This window comes from Cupressus sempervirens, chromosome 8, assembly GCF_028749045.1.
Source record: "Cupressus sempervirens isolate cs-2001-9-10 chromosome 8, ASM2874904v1, whole genome shotgun sequence".
Lineage (NCBI taxonomy): Eukaryota > Viridiplantae > Streptophyta > Pinopsida > Cupressales > Cupressaceae > Cupressus > Cupressus sempervirens.
The window spans coordinates 484,477,624-484,484,204 of record NC_143125.1 but is presented as its reverse complement, the minus strand read 5'-3'; the positions used below and the strand labels follow the sequence as shown (position 1 = coordinate 484,484,204).

General features: G+C 32.1%; 1 pseudogene; it reads right to left on the bottom strand.

Annotated features, from left to right (window-relative positions):
* Positions 1–2,069: 2,069 nt before the first annotated feature.
* Positions 2,070–2,866, bottom strand: LOC149543317 (F-box protein At2g02240-like; annotated as a pseudogene).
* Between the last annotated feature and the right edge of the window lie 3,715 nt (positions 2,867–6,581).

The window sequence follows — 6,581 nt, the reverse complement described above, 5'->3', positions numbered from 1 at the left end:
TTAATTGGCTGGACAATAACAAAGGTCAACCAAAGCTGAAGAGAATCACCTCAGATTTGGTGAATAATCATTTGATACTGCACATTTTAGAGATGAAGACAACAAAGATGTATGATGCCTTATCACTATATATTAGGATGTAAACGTTTCTTGCAAGACGCTACTAAAGTGCAAGCTCAATGCCATACACCAGCAATATATGCACACTGGCCAGTTATCTTATGAATATCAATAATCTTTGAAATGATTTCATCTGGGAGAGGACTTGATTGGAGATTGTTTCATTTAAAGTGAAGAGTCAAAACCAAACTCTCATTCATAAAATGAGTAAAGGTGTGATTTAGCATCCAAACTTGAAGCAACTTTCTCCAAGGTGTCATGCCTATCCACTTATAGTGTTCTAGTGTAGGGTGGTGTGATATCTCATCTTTCAAATATGAAACTATCAATCAAATTATGAAACTGCATGGTAGATGGATGAAAATAAAATATAAAATGGGGAAGGTAGCATGGGGCAGAGTGCAAGAAATATGTTTAGAAGGGATCAATTCTCGGCCCATACACATGTTAGGTAGATACTTGATCTATTAGCATGGTCGTAGCATATTTGTGACTGCAGTAAAATGTTAAAGAGGACTGGAATGAAGGCATCTTATGGTCAATAGATTAGGATTGTGGTGGACTAGAAATAAGAGTACCCATACTTGCATCGCTAATGTGGCATCACATTATTGGTTTTTTTTCACGTTCAAGTACTGAGTCCCTTCACTAGTTGGGTGTTTTACGAAGTGAAAAAAGAAATTTTTTATGGGTTAATTGACATTTTCTTTAAGAATAATAGTGCCTACTTTTTAGGACTGGAGATTTGAGAGGGTGGTAAAGGTGGGGGCTATAAATTGCACCACTAGCTAAGGCTTTTTATCACCCATTTCAACTCTTACAAGCTTGAACTGCAATACAAAATTTATAGCACCACCAGCTTTAAAATAACTTAAAACATCTTAGCAATACCTACTGAATTTTTTTATGAAATCCTCCTCTATATTCATGTTTTGTTACATTGTCATTTCTACATTGCATTACATTTTCCTTGCAGCCAATCCAGATCTAGAGTGATGTCATAATACCTTGGATACTTACACTACTATTCAGTGTTGATGTCATATTATCTTAGATATACTACAAATATTTTCAGTGTTTGGATATGAAAGTTTTCATAAAATTCTTTAAGGCAACAAGGATTAGAAGAAAATATCATGGAGGAATGTCACGCAAGTCATACTAGAGAACTATCTCAGTTCACAGCATCTATTTCAAGCAAGGAAATTACAAGAACATAATGATGACATAGGACAATTTTTTCAGTTCATATCATCTTGTTCAAAACCAATCAGTTTTCCAGAATCAGGGAGCACATAACAATCTTCTTGAAGGAAGAAGTTACATCCTTCTTACCTCTAGGAAAAATCAGCCAGAAAGGGCAGAAAAAGCAAATAATTTGTGTGAAATGGAAAATTCAGCCAGAAAGGGCCAAAAAAAAGCAAATAATAGCAATTAAATTTAAAAAATTGTAAAATTTTGGAAGAAAGAACCACTAATAAACAATTGTAGAAAGGAAAACCATTATGAACAGTTCAAATGATGCAAACCTGATGTATTCACATATATTTTACTTGTAACCAAAATAATGTTACACATGCAAAGCAAACAAGCGTATGTACACAGACAGTTTACCCACCAAAATTTATGATTTATTTTGGCAAAGGTTTCACCGCCAATAAAACAAACTGTTAAAGATCTCGAACAAACATAAAATGAAACTAAACAAACTAAATAATTTGAACAACAATAAATGAGAAAAGTGTAATCTTTTACTCCATATACTTATCCATAACAGAATTTCTTACAAACCAAGCTTTAGATAGTTTGGTAGTCCTGCTTCAAAAAAAAAGACATACATAGAGCCAAAATAAACTGAAAACATACATAGAAAGGTCCAAAGGATCTTTGTATATATCATTACTTATGCAAACACATACTATAAAACTGAGGTCACATCCTATATTTTCTTACTGAACATTTCCTGGAACCAGAAAGCTAGGTTGAATTATAACCCCTTCTATAAGAAGTCCATCTTTCCAATCTCCACCAACCATTTCTTTCATCTTAAATGTCACTTTCTTTGGACCATCCTCATCTTCTTGCATAGAAAACACACCTGCTTCAAACTCCATCCAACCGTCCCCGGCATGTCTAAAAGAAGTCATATCATATCCTTCACTATGAACAGGATTCTCAGTGTTTTGCAAAAACTGAGCAGATCGTTGTTGTTGTTCCCAAGGATTTGTAAATAGAAATTCGACTGGTTCAAAATACCAACCATATGGGCCATCATCTGATTCCTTGAACTTCAGTCTAAATGACCAAGTATAGTCTATACCAGGAGACAAAAGTGTGCTATCAAAATTGCCTTCCACTTCAAACTAGCATACATCAATTAGTTCAGCTACTTCCTAAAAAAAAATGTTGTAAAATGAATGAAAATTTTTCATTAGCTTTGCTTGACCATTGTTTTCATGTTCACCTAAATATAAAACATTTAAAGAAATCAGCAACTATGCAGTAGCTTACCTTATGTTATCTTCAAAATTCCACTTCCAGTATCGATCATCACTTCCCCAAACTATACCCAACTCTCTTGCAGACAATATAAAGCATAGCTTCCCTATGGGTTTGTGCAACCAAAACTTCTGAATTGATCAAAGATTCAAAATAAATTCATTTGAGATTTAAAAGAAAGATGTTCTAAATAACAATCTACTGACTTTTAGCTACAACTTCTAACTTCATTAAGCCATGAGGCCATTGCAAACTGAAACATTTATTCTAGCATTATAAAATAAGATGTTTTGTGTGAGAATCTCTGAATTAGCTAGCCTACTAAAATAAAGGTAAGCGAGAACCCTAGAGGACTAGAGTCAAGGCTCACTAAATAGTATTTTAACAGTGTTTAGGGTGATGTAGTATGTCACTAAAGGAAACTAGGCAATTGAGTCAGTATTTGTGTTAAGTTTTCAATACAAACTGATTTGGTGGCTAAACTTGAAAGACTAATTCTAGAATTATTTTATGTTATCTATTTAACATCACTGAGAAGCATGCAAGGCGTATAGATATTGTAATTAGACTTAATTATGATGAAATATAATAATAAATTATATGGTGGTTTGAAAGAGCTATGAATTTATAAAGAGAAGTAACATTATGAGAGCTTGCCTCTTAATTCCACTAAAGTTTCACTCAATAGAAGAAATTATAACATTAATCTCACAAAATGGAAATTTTATAACTGGATGACATTAAGTGATCTATGTTAAGGCTTGCAGAAGGCTTAAACTATATATGGCAGATTGGTATTAGATATAGGCAACTTAAAATTGGATATAGGTAGACGAAGTCTGGTGTTCTCTTGAATGTGTTCAAGAAAAAGAAATAAACTATTCTGACATTATTATAAAATTGAAATATTTTCTAATGTTTAATTCCATAGTAAAGTTAAAACAAAAAATGATGGAATCAAGGGAAGAAGAAATAGAAAAGAAACATGAAAGTTATATTAAATATTAAAATGAAGCTATGCACCGGTCTGAGCTTCGACTCTTTCGTAGCATAGTTACATTATTTTTTCTCAACTCGTGGCATCATTTTTTACTCAACTTCAAGCTTGCATCTTACAATTCTACATAGCTGAATTACACTAAGAGTGTGAAATATGGAGAGTGAAAGGTGTATGAAGCATGCAAGGTGGCATATAGATATTTTTATTAGAGTTATATGATAAAATGTAAGAACCGGTTCTATTGTATAAGAATTGATTCTATGGTCGAATGAGAGAGAAGGGAATTCAAATTAGAAATCTTGCCTCTTATTCCACTACTTAAGTTTTATTTAACTAAAGCAATCACAAAATTAATTGTAGGAAATGGTGAATCAGTATCGGATTTCAAGCATATAGTAATGAAAAGTCTTTTTGATGCAATTAATATGTTACTACAAATTCATATACTATTTTGAAATTATTATTGGAACCATTTTAAATATTTTCTTGACATTCTAATCTCATGGTAAAGTTAAATCCAAAATCTCATGGTAAAGTATAATCCAAAATAATGAAAATAGGGCAAGCATGAAATTTATATTAAATAATTGAATGACACTATGCACCAGTATAAACTTTGGCTCTTCCTAGTCACAATTACATCATCTTTTGTCAACTCAAGGCATCAGACTTCATGCTCAACTTCAAGCTTGCATCTTACAGCCTACAATGTTGGATTTGACTGAGAGAGTGAATAGAAACTAGAAATTCAAACAATGTACATAGCAAAATAAACAATTGTAGGTGAGAGAATATTAACTTAAAATTAATATAGCTCTTTTTTTTAAAGGTAAAATTAATATATTTCTTGCTACCCACAAAACATGTGAATTTTGCAGATGGGGTAGTAGATGGATTGGAGAAATTAAAGTGAAATATACTCAAACCCAGGACTAGATCTACTAAATATTTCTCTTGATTCTTAATGCTATAAATGTGATGGAGGATATATAGATAACAACTACTGACATAGTTGTTTGTACAAGACCTGAAGCAATGGTGACTACTTTTTTTCTGGCTTTATGTATTCTTTTTATTGATTGAGTTAATTGGAGCCTGTTCAAAAATTAACTGACAATCTTTCAGATATATATAAAAGTTGAGGTGTTGTTGTGCATAACAAGATAGTGCTTTTATGTGCCTCAATTTCACAAATTTTTGTTTACCCAGTGACTATAGAAATAAGGATTCGAAGCCCCATTATAACTTTTAGCTTCCACTTATCGGACCTGACCCAGAACATAGAACATTAACAAACCACTCTGAAATTCACCCTCTTCTTTGTCTCAAATTTTATACATGTATGGTTCAAATAGTTAATGTTCTTAAAATTCCATAAGTGAGCAAAGTGTTCATTATACTTTCGTTATAATAAGAATAGAAACATGATACTAGTTATTATCACCATGTTTTTACATAAACATTTGCATGTTACATGAAGACCTTCGGGAGTGCAAAACAACCAACACATACTCACGAATCTAAACAAATTGGCAAAAGTAATAAAATTAGAAAACTCAAGTGCCATAGCAAGACTATTCACCATGTTTACTAATCATAAAATAACAACCATCAAATATTAGAATAAACAATCAACAAACATACATACTCAAGGAAACAAACAAACCAAAAAACATTAAAAAAATTGATTCCACAACAAGGATGATCATCATGTTTACTAAACACAATAAATAAATTAACAAATGTTAGAATGTTACACCATTCAATAAATATACTAAGGAACTGGAAAACTCTTACAAGCTCAGTTCTCTCTGGAAATAATAAATCATGAGAAATAAAGAAAGGAGACAGAGCACGAAGAGATCAAAAATTGTAGATCTCTAAAACAAAAGACTGGTATAACATACATATGGAAGACATAAAAAAGATGACCATTTAGGTCCTATAGGTTTAAGAATCTCATAGGTTTTGCACCAAACTTGAAGGGGAAAAATGTTTGTATCTTAAAAAAGGATATATGTGATTTAGCCTAAAACAAAACTTTTACAAAACAAGTTCACGGTTTGGTGAGAAATCTTAAGTCTAAAATAGTACTGCAAAGTTGAATTTTCAAAATGGATGAAATCAATCTTCTCAACGGACATAGAGAGGTCAGCAGCAAAACTATGACTTCAGGTTAACAAATCTTTTCATTAAATCCATCTAGCTATATCTTGAGATTGAAGTAGGGATAAGAATTAATTTGGGGGCTGTCATTTTAAGCCAAGGCATGTCCTAAGCATAAATAACAAGCTTAGAAAGCAAGAAATACTGAAGTTTGGGCTATAGGTGAGAGAAGAAAACCCACTTTTGTGGCAATGAATCACATGTCCATTTGCCACTGAAATAAGCCCTTATTTTGGTGGCGGATCATTCTCATATTTGCTAGTGATCTAATCATTTTCAATGATTCTATCCATGCATTAAAGGTTGAGAGAGGTATAGGAAGTCAAGTCTGGGCATGACATTTCAAATAAAGAATTTAGATAGATAAAAAATAAATAATGTTATCTGACTCGTTCAAATAGTGAAGAATAAATAGAATTAATCCAAGGAGAAAAATGGTTCATAAAAAGAACAAATTATTACATCAATTTTTTTTTTAAAATTATTTGAAGCAAGCACAAGCAATCGCAATAAGGCGAAATACAAATTCAGTATAATGAGCATGGATACAGATAGGGAATTCTAAGCCAGTATTTGATATAATCGTCTCCTTTATGGCAAAGCCCTATTCTTTCTTAGTTTGCCCTATTTTTCACTGTGTTAAATTTTGGTATATAGCCATCTGTTTGATTTTTTATGTAGGAAAACTTTCCTTGGTAGCAAGATGTCGAGTGGCAGAGCTCTTTCAGAAAATATCTTAGATGAACTATGCATAATGCATTCAAAGGAAACATAATTTAATTGTACCATTTTCAGA